The sequence below is a fragment of the Panicum virgatum genome, chromosome 1K (assembly GCF_016808335.1).
Source record: "Panicum virgatum strain AP13 chromosome 1K, P.virgatum_v5, whole genome shotgun sequence".
NCBI classification, from domain to species: domain Eukaryota; kingdom Viridiplantae; phylum Streptophyta; class Magnoliopsida; order Poales; family Poaceae; genus Panicum; species Panicum virgatum.
In genome coordinates this window covers 15,705,254-15,723,911 of record NC_053136.1, presented here as the reverse complement: position 1 = coordinate 15,723,911, position 18,658 = coordinate 15,705,254, and the positions used below count along the sequence as shown (strand labels likewise).

The 18,658-nt window shown below is 43.8% G+C and overlaps 1 long non-coding RNA gene across 1 annotated transcript; it reads left to right on the top strand.

Annotated features, from left to right (window-relative positions):
- Positions 1-14,846: 14,846 nt before the first annotated feature.
- On the top strand, positions 14,847-15,657 carry LOC120651558. The gene is made up of 2 exons (XR_005666230.1): positions 14,847-15,053; positions 15,142-15,657. It is a non-coding gene; the product is annotated as an uncharacterized LOC120651558 (long non-coding RNA).
- The last annotated feature ends 3,001 nt before the right edge of the window (positions 15,658-18,658 follow it).

The following is an 18,658-nucleotide window of genomic DNA, read 5'->3' as shown; positions in this document are numbered from 1 at the left end:
TTTTTACTTTCACACAATCTAATTTATACTACAGAGTTACGCCGGCAAGGTAGCCCATAAGACACAGGCGACTGGAACAACATTTTTTTGGATGCCATGACCCGCACGTAACTGTAACCTAGATTTTTACTTTCGCACAATCCAGTTTATACTCACTCTTCACATCTACTTAAAATTCGAAAAGTAATGAAGCGCTGATATTCATTGGTCAACCAATGCTCAAAAAATATGCAGAAAATTGAAATCGTAATAAATACTCCAGTCCCACGTCAAACCATGCGAATTTGACCAGACCCACCGCAATCTATATTAAATGCAAACTCAATACTATACTTTACTCCCGTCTTAACAAAGCACTGTAAATACCTCTCGTCGGAGGAGGGGCGGCGCTCCGCCGTGGGTGTTGAATAATAAAACGGATGAACCACTTATTTTTACTTCCACGCATTTCCGTGCATCCCTGAAATTGCTGACTTGATCATATTTGAACGACCCATGCATGGCGCCATTTTTAATGTTAATTCAATGCTTTATTGATGTGCGAGAAAGTCAGTCGTGCATTAATACAGTCAATAACTGCGCCAAAACAGTCTTTATGGCCAATTATGCATTGAAAGCACAAAGTCTAAGGATTTTACTGCCCTCCATTGTTGCACCGTAATATTCCCTCGCCGGAGTGCTGGTGGTGCTCCGCCGTGGATGTTGAATAATATTCAACAACCGGGGTGCTAAATAGACCGGTCATATATATATATATATATATATATATATATATATATATATATATATATATATATATATATATATATATATATATATATATATATATAGTGCGCTCGAATTTTTGTCGTTATTAGATCACATTTTATTTTTGAAATATAGTGTGAAGGTAAAAATGAGAAGTAATTGCTCGATATAAATAATATATTATGTATATAAAATCTTCAGACTTGAAGGTATACTGTATGGTCCATTTATACTAGAAATGGTAGCGACACGGGTATTATGGCTCGATATTGGTATTCTGGATGCGTATACCGAGCACTAGAAGCTCGATACAATTGGGGATCCATAACTCTCTTTATTACACCCTCTCTCGCCAATAGGAACATTTTGAGAAGTCGATAGAGGCAAACACATTTTTTCTGCTTTCCCATTGCAGTCATATGAACTGTGTTGAGAAATTATGGTTGATGACAAGATAACTTCAAATTTGTGACATTCATAAGGGCTGAGCGAGTTTTTCTTCTTCTGAGATTTATAGCTCCATACACATGCACTACCTACTCCATGAAGCATTGCACCGGTCATAAATGAAACAAAATAAAGTACACTGATCCGATCCCTGGGCACCGGGCTTCATCGATCTCAACATACTGAAACTGTACGCACCCTCTCATGTAGTAGAAACACCTGTTGTTAAAAAAAATGAAAAAACTCTAAAGAAAGAAAGAATGGAACCGACAGCTATGACCACCGGTTCCAAACTGAGCAGCACTGGCACTGAGCTCTGTCGATGCAAAGTTTCCCTGCCATTTCCAAGTAACAAAGCGCCTGCCCAAAATTTGGTGCCCAAGGTTACTAACACATGGATTCATGATCGATCTGTCATCAATTCCATCAAGGTACAACACCTGACCAATGCATACACTGCTAGAAAATCTCTCATTAGTACCAGTCGGGAAACCCCGGTTTGTACCGATTTTCCGACCGGTACCGCTCCTCCGGTGCTAAGTGCACGCGCACTTAGTACCGGTCAGCTGGCCCGGTACTAAACGGCTTGTTTAGTACCGGTTGGTAACACCAACCGGTACTAAACTGCTGGCCACGCCAGCAGCTAGGCCGAGCAGTAATAGCAACCGGTACTAAATGATTTTTTTTCTTTTTGATGCTTTATATTTGTTCTCTTTTCCTTTCAATTTCAATTAATTAGTATTAGCAGTCGTACTCGCAGCGGTTTGTGTATTCGTACTCGTACTCGTATCTAGAATTCGTACTTGTATATGGAGCAAAGCAAATAAAAAAATTATATACATACATGGATAAAAGAAATTATATACATACATGGATAAAAGACAATAATATTTACAAGTATGAATTCTCATAAGTTTTTTTCGACAAATTCTTCAATAATTCTAATCATCTGCATCGTCATCGGCACCGGCATCCTTCTTGCGGCGTTTGTTGAGTTTATCCACTCGATCCACACTTATCATTGGATCGGAATGAAATTCACCATTTGGATTTATCACCTCATCCAACAGGAATCCACAGAGTGCTTCTTGAATTGCCCTAATTCTTTCCGGTTCGATGAGGTTCTCTTTCATTCTCCAAATCTGTCAACAACAAATAAACACCAATAGTTTAATTTAGTGCCTGCATGGAATTAAATACAAGAAATTGTTACTAATGTTATACGTACTTCGAAGTTTTCTTGTGTCACCCTCTTGGTTTCTCTGCAAAAAAAGTGAATGTGCTCACATACGTAGTATCCACAGAGGTTGGTTTCTTGGTTCTGTCTCAAACACTATATACATATATACATGTTATGAAATATTCATGCTGTTTGAATAAATGAAAGTAGATGTGCGATATTCGTACCGGCTTGTTATGGTTGAATTCAAGCTCAGTCGGTGCTGACGCTACTCCTAATTGTGTTTTGAGGAACCGAGACCATGCCCTTTGCATGAGGTCTATGAGATTTTGATATAATTCTGGTGGCTTCCTCAAGGAGTCCCACACAGTAATTCGGGACCGATCGATTTCGATCACAAGTAGGATCCAGTGGAAACTGTTGATACATACATATGGATACAAGAAATGTTAGATATATACACTTATTGGCTAGTTGAAGTGACTCAAAAAGTGAAAGGACCCACTTGAAGTTGTACGGCAACAGAATGAATGTGCGGTCGTGCTGCCCTTCCAAGGACATGACTAAATTATTCTCGGTCCGATTAGGAAATTGGCGTACACACTCCTCATGTATAACATTCGGATCTATGAAGCCAACGTTGTAAATCCCGCTCTTCCGGTATTCTTGCATTTTCATCCTGCACGATTACAAATAAAAGGAGGGAATGAGAAATCTAAACGACTTAGTAGAGTTAGAGTATACAATTGACAGAAAACACTTACATAGACCGTACACTGACGAGGGACTTGTCTAGGGTGTCTTGATTGAATAGAAACCAAAAATGGACAAAATCAATCCAAATGTCATCCATTCCCCGATAGAAATAGGTATGTTTAATTCGAGCAGCTAGCATTATATACCCCTCTGCACATGCTTTCAAGTACCACTGATGTAACTCACGCATTCTTGTTGGTAGGGTGTCAATCAACTCTGGCCACATCAGAGGTTCCCCCAGTACAAATGGTTTTTTTCCTGCCCCTTGGTGAAGAGGGATTTTTTCCAGACCTAGGAGCTGAGCTTTTGTGAGGTTTGTTTCCTTGACAAACTCAGCAGTAGCTTCATCCTCTTTTGAAAGCACTACTAGAGGGGGTACGCTTTGTTTGGGTTGTTCGCCGAGCTGGGGGACTTGGTTGTACCTCCGATTACTCTTCTTCTCCCACGATTTTGTAATTGAGCGGTCGTAGTCCGACATCAGTGGAGGCTTTGGTTGGCACATCATGGATAGATAGAATTTCTTCGCTGCTGGATCCACTAGTTCCTTTGGCGGAGGCTTCTTTGGCTTCAACTGCTTGCGCACGTCTTCTTGCACCCAAGCAGTCAATTCCTCTGGAGTCATTTCGTCACCTGACTTCTCTGGCGTGGGCTTCTCTTTCTTCTTTCGTGCTTGGGTCTTCTTCGGCCTTGGAGGTGGCGGTGGCGGCACCCAAGCAGATTTCTTCTTCTTTGCGGGGGGAGGAGATGGCGGAGGCGGACTAACACTGGGCTCCCCGGAAGCGGCCGGTGACGGCGATGGACTAACGCTGGGGTCCTGGGCAGCGGCCGGTGACGGTGGATCCACACTTGGCCTCGGAGACCTTTGAGCAGCTGGCGGTGACCTCGGAGACGGGCTAGGATCCCTTCCTGCAATTCTTATGTACTGTTTCTTCCAACAGATTCAAGTGTGGAGGGCCTATCCTAACTCCTCTTCTCCATCGCCTCCAGGGATCTCCAGGTCAAGGTCTTCCCATCCATTCTCGACACGGTCAACCATGACTCTAGCATATCCTTCTGGGATTGCCATGCCATGGATTGTCCCGCCTTGAACGGGGACTTCAGCAACCCCGTGAGCGACTACTTTCAGTTTTTTCCTGAGCTGATATAGAAGCTCACAGGGGGTCCTCACGGCGATGTCGTCCACGGGGTAATGTTCTACAACCGCTTCCTCTCGATCTGCGGCTGGGTGTTCCGTTGAAGCGATGCTGCTACGACGCTGCGAGCCGATGGGGCTAGTCTCCAGCTGAGCCATTGATCTGGCTTCTGGTGGCTGCTGTTGGCTAGCTATAAGTGCACCTTCGATCGAAGCAACCCGTTCTTCTAGGGCATGCACCTTCTCTGCTACTTCAGCCTTTTTTCTCTGCCGGCTTCGATACGTCTCTATGTCGCCACTGAAGCCATGCTTCCATGGAACTACGCCCATGCCTCACACACGTCCTGTGTGTTCCGGTGTGCCAAGAGCGTACGTCAGCTCGTCTTTCTCTCTGTCCGACTTGAAGCTGCCTTCGGACACGCCCTTTAGTGCCACTTCGAGCCTGTCGGCCGCTTCCCTTATGGCATCGCTAGTGACGAACGACCCATCTTCCATATTCAATGAGCCTCCATGAGCGTAGAAGTAATGTTTTGCTCGCAACGGCCAGTTGAAAGTCGCCGGTACAATTCCTCTGGCAACGAGATCATCTTCCATCTTCTGCCATTTCGGAATCGCCGACGCATATCCTCCTTGCCCAAGATGATGGAAGTGCTTCTTTTTGCTCGCATTCTCCTTGGCTTGGGCTGTCTTCTTCTCGCTATCCTCGGACGACTTGTACTGCACGAATGCCTCCCAATAAGGACGTTGATTCTTGAAGTTTTTCTCGAAGTCCGGCGTGAGTCCCTTTCTAACATAATCTTTGTTCAAATTTTTCTTGAACGTCTGAAAAGCAATAGCCATCTTCTTCATGACCCAATCCTTAAACAACTGTTCTTTGTCCTCCGGAAAGGTGAAGTGCCGTTTGACATCTGCCCATAACATTTCTTTCTCGGTCTCGGGAACGACGTCAGCATCGATATATGTGGCTTTACTTTTCTTCCATAGCTTGAAGCTAATGGGAATGTGGTCCCTGACATAACATCCACATTGATTCACCACCATCGTCTTCACACCCTTCGGAGACTTTGGTTCACCGTTAGGATTCAATGAAGTGATAATAGTGTGCCCCTCCATGATTTTCTTCGACCCTCGTTTCCGTTTTGGTTTCCTAGTCGATCCGGATGCCTAAAAAATATGTATTTAGTACGCATTGTACTTACATACAGAATTAATGTGTATGTTTATATATATAAGCACGAATTGTATATACCTCTGCGCTATCATCTTGCACAGTCGTTTGTTTTGTCTGGTTATCATCGCCATCGCCAGTATCGTTAAGGTATTGGCTGCCATCGTCCTCGGCAGCATCCTCTTTGTTGTGGTGCGTGCCCGTACGAATTATGTCCGCAAGAAAGGCCTCATCGTCATCACGGTGAAAGGGTTCCATTTCGTTTCCTATGTGAATCAACATATGTTTGATATGCAATTTTGTACTAATTGACAATGTATAAAAAATTTACAAGTGCACCTTCAATAAAGCCGTACAACGCATACAAGGACAAAATTTCTAAAATTTACATCATATACATCTTATATACAATGTGCTCTAGAATTTTATAAAATGTGCCCTGAATTTTCTAAGATTTTCAACTATTTTTCTACAATTTTCACCAATTTCTAAGATTTTCTACCATTTTCTACTAATTTCACCTGTTTATAGTATAACAACCTAAAATTTACAAAGAAAATTACAAATTCAAAAGATAAAGCTGTACAAGACAAAATTTACATCATATACATGTCATAAAATATACAATTCAAAAATACCAAATAAAACAATAAATCTTAAGCCCGTAAAGACATGAAGTTTTCTACAATATTCAAGATTTTTGTACAATATCCATAATTACTACAAGATATAAATGTGAAGCCCGTAAAGACATGAAGTTTTCTATGTATATATCTACCAATTTTTTACAAATTTTTTCAAATTTCAACAAATTTACTATATATTGAACAAATATCTATTATTTTCTACAAGTTTTCTACAATTTCTACAATTTTCACTATTGCGTATCAACTTCTAACAAAAGTATGATCAAGGGGCCACTTGCCTTCCTCGAAACGCTGCTTCTAAACGGCGTCTTCAAAGTCTTGCTCTTGTTGACTCTCGAACGGCGCGTCGTCTACGCATCACACGAGCACATACAAGCAAACACATACAACAAATAAGAAACAGTACACCAAACAATATAAACAGTACAAAAATAGGGCCTAAACTATTCTACACATTGCAAGGATCGCGTGAGCGCAAGAATCGTTGAAAACGGATTTAAAACGTTGAAGTTATGGCTAAAACAAGGTGATAAGGGCTTATTTGTAAAGGTTTTAAAACAACAGGGGCTAAAACATAAAGAAAAGGACTAAACTGGGATTATTTTTTAAAAAGGCTTGGACGGCGGGTTGATTTTAGAAAACCAGAGGGGTTCTTTTGCAATAACGCCAGAGTTGACCGGCACTTGGCTGGTTGACTCGACTTGGGACAGATCTGGACCCTTGGATCGATCGGGCGGCTGGTACGCGACGCGGCGGTGCGGGCGGCGGCTCGCCGGCGTAGGCCGAAATCGGCCGTCTGGGGCTCTTTTCGAGTGCGGTTTGTACGGGGAGTGAGCTCGCGAGATTGCGAACTCATTTAGGGGCTCGGACGGAGCGCAGAGGCGGCGAAGGGCTTGCGCGGTGGCGTACGGAGGGACGGAGGCGTACGGAGGGGCGGCGGCGTACAGAGGACACCTACGGATGATGTGCTTGCGCGGGGGAGGAGGCCGGCGCCGGAGGGGACGATGCCGGGCGGCGGCAGCGCGCGCGTGAGGGCGCGAGGCCGACGTCCGAGGTGCAGTGCGGCGCAGAGGAGGCTGGCGCGGAGGATGGCGGTGCAGAGAGCCTCAGGCGACATGCGCGAAGGGGGTCAGACGGCGGCGGCGGCGTCGGCGACGGGCGGCGGCCGGCTTCAATCGATCTCGTCGGGGGGGGGGGGGATGGCGACGAACGCTAAGTCCTCCAGGTTATATAGAGGAGGCAGTTTAGTACCGGGCCATGGCTGCGCCCGGTACTAAACTGCCGACAGCGCAGTTTAGTACCGGCTGGTGCCACGGCCCGGTACTAAACTGCCCAGTTTAGTACCGGGCCGTGGCACCAGCTGGGATTAAACATCCCCAACAGGCGGGAAAAATTAGGGAGGCAGTTTAGTACCGGCTGCAACCATGGCCCGGTACTAAACTCCCAAAACGATTTTCCAGTTTTGTAATTGTTTTGTAATTCGTTTTATGTTTTATGTGCAATAAAATTCAATAAATGATTAAAAAAATAGATATATGTACTATTTTCACCATGCAAAATTACATTATTATTATTAAACATACTATAATCTTAATAAGTATTAGTCTTTGCACTAAATTCAAAGTATTGACACTAAATTTCAAATTTCAAATTCAATAAAAGCCTAGAAAATAGATAAATTTACTATTTAAGCACTTAATTTATCATATTAAGTTCAAAATTTGTAACATTAGTGTGTCAAATGTGTTTTAGTGTCTAAAGTATTATAAAAATGCATATATTTAATATTTAAACACTCAATTAATCGTATTGAGTTCAAAATTTGTTATATTAATGTGTCAAATGTGTTTTTAGTGTGTAAAGTATTATACAAATGTATAAAAATGCATATATTTAATATTTAAACACTTAATTAATTGTATTGAGTTCAAAATTTGTTATATTAGTGTGTCAAATGTGTTTTAGTGTCTAAAGTATTATACAAAAGCATATATTTATTATTTAAGCACTTAATTTATCGTATTGAGATCAAAATTTGTTATATTAGTGTGTCAAAAGTGTTTTAGTGTCTAAAGTATTATACAAATGCATAAAAAATGAAAAAATAAGTTTCAGAATCAAATCGATTGTAGGTTTACGCTCTGAACTCGTCATATTGAATTCAAAATAAGTTTCAAATATATTACATCAATCACTTGGTTACATGAACATGAAAGTATAACATAATGATTACACATCATTGTTTAATGGAACGTTGACAACCTTTTTTTTTACAAATGTCCCTTGATCATCATCGAGGCGTAAGTAAGGAGCGTCCTCTTTGGACAATAGGATGCTAGGGTCAACATCGATAGAGAATGGAGGACGGTCGTCAAACTGATCAAAGTCTTCTGACTTGTCCGAAATGTCTTCAACTCCAACGATTTTTCTTTTTCCTGGAAGGACTATGTGGCGTTTTGGCTTGTCGTCGGACTTGCCTTGATTTTTCTTAGGTTTGCTTGCCATGTCGTTCACATAGAAAACCTGCATCACATCCTTGGCGAGGACGAATGGTTCGTCTTTATATTCAATCTTTATGAAGTCCACTATTGTCATTCCATACCGGTCTATTGTTACACCGCCACCTGCTCGGTTTACCTATTGGCATCAAAACAAAGGAATCTTCAAGGGGCCATAGTCAAGCTCCCATATTTCCTCTATGACACCAAAGTAGCTGTCCTTATTTCCATCATGGCCTATTGCATCAATACGAACACCACTATTTTGGTTCGTGCTCTTTTCATCTTGGGCTCTTGTGTAAAATGTATATCCATTGATCTCGTATCCTTGGTATTGCATGATTGTGGCCGATGGTCCCCTAGCAAGACATTGTAGTTGTACATCAATCGTGCTGTCACCTATGAGTTTTCTTCTTAGCCAAACCACAAAGCTATCTATGTGATGACGTGTAATCCATGCCTCAGACTTCCCTATGTTTTCATATCGGACAATATTGATGTGCTCATCCATATATGGGGCCACGAGGGATGAATTCTGTAGAACAGCGAAATTTGCTTTGCGGATTTCACTTTCAGGGATGTGCATATTAGATTTCTTACCTAGTGTGCCCTTTCCTTCCAATCGCCCATCATAGCGTGACATGGGGACCCCAATCGGACTAAGTTCATCAATGAAATCAACACAAAACTCAATGACCTCCTCTGTTCCATAGCCCTTGGCGATACATCCTTCTGGCCGAGAACGATTCCGAACGTACTTCTTTAAGACTGCCATGTATCTCTCGAAAAGGAACATATTGTGGAGGAATATAGGGCCTAAAATATTTATCTCTTTCACAATATGAACCAGGAGGTGGGTCGTAATATTAAAGAACGAAGGTGGAAAGACCATCTCAAAACTGACAAGACATTGGACCACATCATTCTGTAGCCTTGTGAGCTTATTTGGATCGATTGCCTTTTGTGAAATTTCATTAAGAAAGGCACATAGCTTCACCACTGCTAATCCTACATTTTCTGGTAGAATACCCCTCAACGCGACTGGAAGCAATTGGGTCATCAAAACGTGGCAATCATGAGACTTTAGGTTTGTGAATTTTTTTCTCTTTCATATTAATTCTTCCCTGCATATTCGAGGAGTAACCGGACGGTACCTTCATACTGTTCAAGCAATCAAACATGCTTTCCTTCTCCTCTTTGCTGAGAGTGTAGCTAGCAGGACGTAAGTAGTGCTGTCCATTTTCTCTCTTCTCAGGACGTAGGTCTTCTCATTGTTTTGTTTCTTTCAAATCACGTCTTGCTTCTAGTGTATCTTTTGACTGCTCATACGTACCAAGGAATCCCAGCAGGTTCATGCAAAGATTCTTCATCAAGTGCATCACATCGATTGCGTTGCGGACCTCCAGGATATCCCAATATGGGAGCTCCCATAGTATGGACTTCTTCTTCCACATTGGGGCATTGCCGTTTTCATCATTCGAAACTTGTTGGCCTCCACGGCCCTTTCCAAACACGACATGGACATCCTTCACCATCGAGAAAACACACTTCCCGTTTCGGAATATAGGCTTAGCACGAGTTTCTGGTTCTCCTATGAAATGTTTTCTTTTTCTTCTTAAGGGGTGGTTGAGGGGAAGGAATCGACGATGACCCATGTACACGACCTTCCTACAATTTTTTAGATACAAGCTGTCGGTTTCTTCTAGACAATGAGTGCATGCCTGGTATCCCTTATTCGACTGTCCGGACAGATTGCTAAGTGCAGGCCAATCATTGATGGTAACAAAAAGCAATGCTCGCAGGTCAAAATTCTCCTGTTTGTACTCGTCCCAAACACGTACACCTTCCTTCTTCCACAGCAACAAAAGTTCATCAACCAACAGTCTTAGGTACACGTCAATATCATTGCTTGGTTGTTTTGGGCCTTGGATAAGCACCGGCATCATCATGTACTTCCGCTTCATGCATAGCCAAGAAGGAAGATTGAACATACAGAGGGTCACAGGCCATGTACTATGACTGCTGCCCCACTCGCCGAATGGATTCATTCCGTCCGTACTTAAACCGAACCTTATGTTCCTTGTGTCCTTATCAAAATCTGGGAAATCTCTATCCATGTTTCTCCACTGGGACCCATCCGCAGGGTGTCTCAGCATCTGATCTTGCTTACGCTCTTCTTTGTGCCACCGCATCAATTTAGCATTGGATTTATTTCTGAAAAAGCGCTTCAAACGTGGTATTACTGGGAAATACCACATCACCTTAGCAGGAACTTTTTTCTTGACAGCCTCCCCGTCGACCTCACCAGGATCATTTTGCCTGATCTTGTACCGTTTTGCATCACAGACAGGACAAGCATCCAGTTTCTCATATTCTTCGCCTCGATAGAGAATACAATCGTTAGGACATGCGTGAATTTTCTGTACCTCCAATCCAAGAGGGCAAACAACCTTCTTTGCTTCTATGTTGTAGAGGGCAGTTCATTTCCCTCTGGAAGCATGTTCTTTACAATTCCAAGTAGCTCCTCAAATCCCTTATCGGTGACACCATTAGCTGCCTTCCACTGCAGCATTTCAAGTGTGGTACCCAACTTTTTAAGCCCCTGCTTGCAATCTGGATACAATAATTTTTTGTGATCCTCCAAGATCTTCTCAAACTTCTTTGACTCCTTTAAAGTTTCACAGTCTCTTTGTGAATCCACTAGAACCTGACCTAATTCATCAGGTGGTTGGTCTTCTGCTACATTTTCTCCAGCCTCGTCCATTTCTTCAGCATCGTCCATGGGTTCATCTTCAAAGGCTCCTGCTTCATATAGATGAGCCCAGTCTGCAATATTATGATCATCATCTTCTTCACCATCTTGCATCACAACTCTAGGTTCACCGTGCTTGGTCCAAAGAGTATAGTTATCCATGAAACCCTTTTCATAAATGTGGGCGTGTAGAGTGCTCCTCTTAGAGTATTCCTTATTATTTTGGCAAACGCGGCACGGACAACACATAAAACCTTTCGATGACTTGTGGGCCTCCGCTGCATCGAGAAAAGACTTTAGACCATTAATCCACGCCATGGTGCACCGGTCGTCGTACATCCATTGTCGGTCCATCGATCTACAATTTTGAATTAAGTAACAATATTATTTTACTTGTATTCATATCATTTAAATTGGCACATAACATAATGAAATACAAAACCTATTTTTGCGAATTTAACATTGACATACAAAATTAATAGAAGTCCAAATTAATGAATACATGTTGCAAAGGCTTTGTTTTAGGGTCACTTCCTCTAAAACCATCGAGGATTTCATTATTGGGACCAAGACCGTACTCCTTCACCGCGTCCTCATATATACCGCACCGCATCGTGGATATCGATTCTAGCCCCAAATATCAGAGTTTTCACCGAAGGATCAAGGTTAACGACATATTCATGATCCGAAACATACATTTTTTAATATTCTCGATGGTTTCCATATGAGCCCCAATAAATACATCATTAGAGTGCCAAAATAATACAACTAATTGAGAGAAATCTCTAATTAATTGAAATAAATCTCTATAACTCAAAATTATTTTGACACCCTTCAGTTCGAGGAGAACACTCTTTTCAATATCCAAAAACCATCTAGAAGAAAAAAAAAACTTTATTTCGGAAAATGTATATGTCGGTAACCTCGACCCTGCGGTGATGACAATGCCTTTCGGGGGGACACGGTGCGGTACAAGGATGTCACCAATCGGCCAGTCGTAGCACCAATATTTCCGGTTAATAGGAACACAGCACTTGGCACAGGCAGCGTGCTCGTTGATATGCTCTCAGTGCAACAACGACCACGCTGACTGCGTCAAATGCAGTCTTCGTATCAATCGGAAGTGCTGGTGATGCGACCAACCGATTCGCGACGTCCATATAGCGCATAGTGTTTCTCCGAAAGGTAGTGTCATCACTATTGGATGGAGATTAACGACGTATACTTGTTTCGAAATAAAGATTTTTTTAGCTTATAGATAGTTTCAATGTGAGCATGAATAAATACATCACTAGAGTGTCAAAATAATCAATTCATAATAAAAAAATCTATTATAATTCTTCTGTTAGTTCATTATAAAAAATTTAACTATCCACATTATGGTTATATCTACTACAATCACATGTTTTGTCTACACTCATTCTAAAAATTTCTACTATCTACATGCTTATCTGAATCTAAAAATAAAAAATGTCCTACGGTCATTTGTAATATATAGAAAATGATTGAAAAATATGTCTATAAATTTTTCATATTCAACCTAGCCAATAAACCTACTCCCACATTCAAGTCATCGGTTCTATATATCTCAAATCATTGCATAAATCAAAGAAGTCATACTCATCCTCACTATTTCTAAAAGTCACAAATTTCTCTAACTACAGAGCATAAAATGAAGAATAAATACTATCAATGAAGAGAGGATGAAGTTGCAAACCTTTGGCGTACTTGGATAACTAGAACACTCACAAAAACTAGAACAAATGGCGGCAACTCTCTAAGAGAAGGGAAGAACAACCCGAGCTCGAGCTTCTCAGGTGAAATGGCACTGGCTCGGGCTCGGGGAGGAAGAAGGGGGCCAATTTATAGTGGGCGCATTAGTACCAGCTGGTGGCTCCAACCGGTACTAAATCGGCACATTTAGTACCGGCTGGAGCCACCAGCCGGTACTAAATTTCCTCACTGCAATTTAGTACCGGCCAGTGGTTCCAGCCGGTACTAAACTGTCACTAGGTGTCGGTGGCGGATGTCAGAGCCTGTCGGTGGCGGACTTCAGTACCGGCTGGAGTCACCAGCCGGTACTAATAGGCTCCCAGGGTCACTGTTCCTTTGGTCCGGTACTAAATTTGCACGTTAGTACCGGCCAAAGCCGTGACCGGTACTAATGGCCGTGGACGAATGTGCGTTTTTCCAGTAGTGATAAAAAAGAAAACTGCCTAAGGTAACATGCAAATAGCACATGCACAGCAAGAAAGTAAAAGCCATATGTGCTCTCCCAGCGTAACTTGGGCTGACGAGCATAAGCTGTTTCTGTATGTTATATATAAAAAAAAACTGTTTCTGCATTCTTTGTAGCTTGCAGATGGAATCCTCGATCGGCTCCACCACGATCGGTACCCTAGCAGTACAGTTCCTCGCGGTCCTGGTAATCTTTTGGTCTTCAGATTCCGTATCTTTGCCCAGCTTATCGCCTGACCTGGAAAATCAATACATTTTAGTTTCCACTTCCATTCCAGAGCAGAAGCAGTAGTAGCAGTAAACATATTAAGATTCTGTGTTCCTTGTCACTAATCCACCACTTGGCAATGGACCCAAGAACATTAACATGGCAACTGAAAAAATAAATATCACAAAAGCTGGGATGTTGTCTCACCATTACAAGTTATGAACAATCAAATCCAGTGGTTATTAACATTTAAAAAATTAAAATGATACATAAAAATAATAAATAAAATATCCTTTTGTGCTCTGGCACGGGGTAGTGTCATTTCCTAACTCCATACAAACAATTTGAGAACCAGTGCATGTAGAAAAGTTGCTGATGACAGGACCACTTTGTTACCAAGAAAATTATACACATACCTGCTTCATGATTGCTATTAAATAAAAAACTATATCAGAAGCGATGTACTTAAATTTTCTGTAAAGATAGTATGCAAAACTAGAAACCTGAATGCCGTGAAAACACTGCTTTTTCAACTTTTGGACTTGGGAAACTGACTTAGGATAGAAAAAAAAACTTCCCTTTTTTTTTCCTTCGCAGCCCACTAATTGCTCACAAATAAATGTACAAGTTTGTCCAGAACTCATTCAATGAACTTCTAAACATAAATATGAAAAAGAATCATTTTCATAGTGCTACTATGAGATAAGTATAAACATATTTTTTTCAGAATACTATAGAAATACAAGAATTATAGATAACATTAGAAAATAGGGAATGTAACTAGCACAAAGCTGCTATGTTTTGTTTATTTGTTTGGAGTTTTGCTCTGGTGAATCCTTCCATAAAATTTGCACGAATATTATAGCACCTGACATTTAATTTTAATTTTTTTTGAGTGGGTTTATTTGGGCCCAGCCCAACCCGTGCCAATTGAGACACGGTCCAAGTCCAATAGCCAGTACCAGGTCAGATTCAACAAGTCCGTTCTGCCCGCGGCGGCTTTGCCCCCTCCGTCCGCTGCTCCTTCACGTTTTCTTTTTCTCGCGTCCGGCGGCCGGCACCGGTGGCGGCAAGCCCCCCCCCCCCCCCCCCCCCCCCCTTCTTTCCGATCCGTTTTCATCAGGCGCGGCGGCGTCGGCGAATCAAGGGCTGCTACCCACGTAGTAGTCGCTGCCTGCAACGGAGGAGTCAGGTTCCGTTCTTCTCGCGAAGGCCTCGCCATTCTTCTCACCTGCGGACTGCAGCGATGGCGGCGGCTCTCCCCGATCCGGTTTGGTCAGGTGCTGTGGCGGCTGCCTCGCTGTTTCATCCATGCCCGTTTTCCTCTCCATCCCCCCTCACAGTTGGACCTTTCGCCATTTTCTGCAGATCGCCGAGTCAAGGCAGACGGAGCGGCGGCGGCTCCCTCTCCACATCGGGATTTCGGCTCCCTCTGCTGATTTAGATAACTTGCTTCGGATTTCATTTGTTGATGAGGACTGTGAGAAGCTCCGATCAATTGATTTATCACCTCTTTCTGCTTCTGGAAACGATGCCTGGAGAATGGCTCTTTATACTAGAGTTCTGTCAGTCATTTCAAATGGCATCAGTATTGGTGTCAAGCACTTGGAGTTTCTTGCCTTTTCCTCAAGCCAACTGCGAGATAACTCTGCATGGATATTTGGTTCTCGGACGGGATTCACTGCAAGTGACATCAGGAAGTCGATGGGGGACTTTCGCAACATCAGAAATGTGGCAAACCGCTACAAGCTGATGTCTTGTGTATATGACTTGCAGCTTCTATGTGCTATCGTTTCACTTCAGGAGTTATGCTGCTTATGAATGTTTTTAACGTTGATGATTCTGTGCCAAATATCGTTCCGAGTCCAGTAACATCAGCTTGTATTTGTGCTCTCTTGTTCTGCAACAATTATTGGTTGCTACTCATGCCATGCATTCTGTTCATAGATTTTAAAACAGGTTGCGCCAAACTGTATGGAACTTCCATTAACAAAAATAAAATGATGCATCTCGTTTGCAATGTTAATTTGCTACCTTGTAGCTTCATTCACAGTACTCTTATCAGAATCGAAACATTGAAAGAATTGTTGCAAAACAAAAAAAGGGCAAAACAAGATCAGGCGGCCGATCGGAGCAGCAGGGGACGCGGGCGGGGAACAACCTGCACCGCTGCCGCCACCTCAGTTAGCCGCAACAAAAATGATGGCGAAGAAAGAACAGGGGCAGGACGGAGGAGGGGTGAGCAACTAGGGACGTGCGAGGTTGGGCGGGGAACGAACTGCGCCGCGGCCGTCGGCTCAGCCCGCCGCAAAAAAAAATGATGGAGAAGAAAGAACATGAGGGGCAGCGGACGGAATGACGGGGTTCAGGCTATCTCCAACAGCTCGAACGCAAATAAGAGACGCATTTGATGATTTGGGTTGCGTACAGGGGAAGAGTCTGTCACCCAAAAATTTGCTTCTCCAACCGCGGACGCAAAATCCAACGGACCCACCGGTGGACCAGCTCCCTACCGCAGACCCGCTCCCCGCCGGTGACCTCTCCACGCCCCGCCGCAGACCCGCTCCCCGCCGGCGACTCCTCTCCATGCCCCGCTTCCCGGCGCGGACCTGCTCCCCGCAGGCAGCTTTTCTCCGCGCCCTGCCGTGGACTTGCTCCCCGCCACCAGCTCCTCTCCGTGCCGGCGCTCCCCGCCGCGAGCTTGTCTCACCTCGCCGGCGGTCGATTCCTCCCTTCCCAAGCTGCCCCACAACCTCGGCCACCTTCTCCAAGCGGCAGCCCGGCCGTTCCGCAGCCGTAGCCGTCCCTCCACGGCGACCTCGTTCCCGCCTCCATGGCCGCCGACCACACCGCGGTGAGGACCATTCCGCCGCCTTTTTCTTTGCTAAAGGACCCCACATAGGAGTTTGTCGGAGGGCTCTGGAGCTCTTGCTTGCGCCGCCGCCACGCGCTCGCCGCCCTCTTACACCGCGCGTTCCGCCACTGCGTCCGACAGTGCCGCCGCCGCCATGATTGAAACAAAGAAGCTCCGCGCCGCCGCCAAATCCTGCCCTTAGGTGGTCCCGGGCCGATTCCTCGGACCACCAACATCGTCTCCACCCCGCGCAGCTCCCCCGCCTCTCTCTCTGGCCTTCCGTGCCTCGGAACCGGCCACCGCCGTGCCGGTGGCAGCGGCGTGGTGCTGCGTGTACCGATGGTCACTCCTCGCCGCGCGGAGAAGACGAGGATCCGGTGGCAGACGGCGGGATCCTGGGGCAGGTGCCGGCAACAAGGGCGGAGGAGGCGGGTGCCGGCGATGACGACGGAGGTCGGGCTGTAGCGACGGGTGCCAACGATGGGGAGCCAAGGACGGAGCACAGGTGCCGCGTGCTGGAAAGAGAGGGACGAAGGCCGAATGCGTCGTGGGGAGAGAGGGACGCATTTTTGTGTCCCGCCCCGACCGGTAGGCAAAATGGGTGGCCGGTTTGCATCATCTATTGGAGGCTGTTTTTAGTACCCAAAATAATGTGCGCGACGCTTATTTGGGTTTGGGTCGCGGTATGCGTCCGCTGTTGGAGACAGCCTCAGGGAAGCGTATCTGGGTCCTCAACTTGGACTGGGCCTCAATTGGGCACGAGTAGGGCCAGGCCCAAACAAACCCACTCAGGAAAAAAATAAAACTAAATGTCAGATGCTTTAATATTCGTGCAAACTTTGTGGAAGGGTCCACTGGAGCAAAACTCATTTGTTTATTATGTGCTAAGTTATAAATGATATCCAGCTATAACCACGTGCTTTGGACATGATAAGGAGTGATCCAGAGCATTGTTTTTAAGGCGGTAAGGCGAGGCATGGCTATCCACCCACTTCCTAGGTGAATAAGGCGCGTGGCGAGGCGACGTCATACACATACCCTCATTTTGAACCGAGTAGCACAAATAAAAGCGATTATGTATTTTTTTTTTAGTAACTGAACAGAACAACAGGCACAACATAGAGATTCAGAGATTACACTAGGAGCGCGCAATCATTAAACAAAAGGCAACATACACGAGCCAAGCAAAAGGCAGCACACACACATGCATCAGGCAGACAGGTACACACCACAAATCCACACAAGTATCAGATTAACAGAACTACAACAAAGCAGAGCACCAAAGCACAAGTAGACGCACTAGCAGCCTAGCACTCAATCATAGGTTTGCTATTGAGTTATGTATCTTGTTCAAGCTTCACTTCAATGAATAGCTAAGCCATTCATGTGGTTAACATTCCCCAGATTATCTATCTCACAAAAATAAGAGGCATAACTCATGTTTTTTTCACAAAGGCACTCATGTAAAATTGTCAACATAAATTATGAATTCCACATACTACTGCCAAGTTTTGTGCGCCTACTATTATTGTTCTATATGCATGAACCCACTGAAACTCAGTTATTGAAATGAAACTTGAAGATCACAAATAAAATGGCGTGTTCTATATTGCACTTCAAAGTAGGGGTAAGAACACCAAAAAACAAAATTTGTAAATAGAAAGTGCTTGACTTGTAGTTAATACTAGAACACCTAGATAAAGAAGTTCTAGAGCAATTTGAAGGGCACTCAAACTAACCATTTTGAGTAGTGAAGTTGAAACAGAAGAGGAAAGATTCCATTTTTTTAGAAATAAAAACCAAAAGCATGCATTACTATGGCCTCTCCTTACTATCAGCAAATGATTGGAAACAACTGTGCTATCTAGAAATAACAGAAGTTATCGCTTGGATACACATCATCATATATTAAACATGAACAACTGCAATACTAACCTCACTAACTGGCCCAATGGGCTTCCTGTGTACAAACCAACTGCACAATAATCCCCCATCTCTGCCACATCAGTAGAAGTGTTGTTCATTGGACTG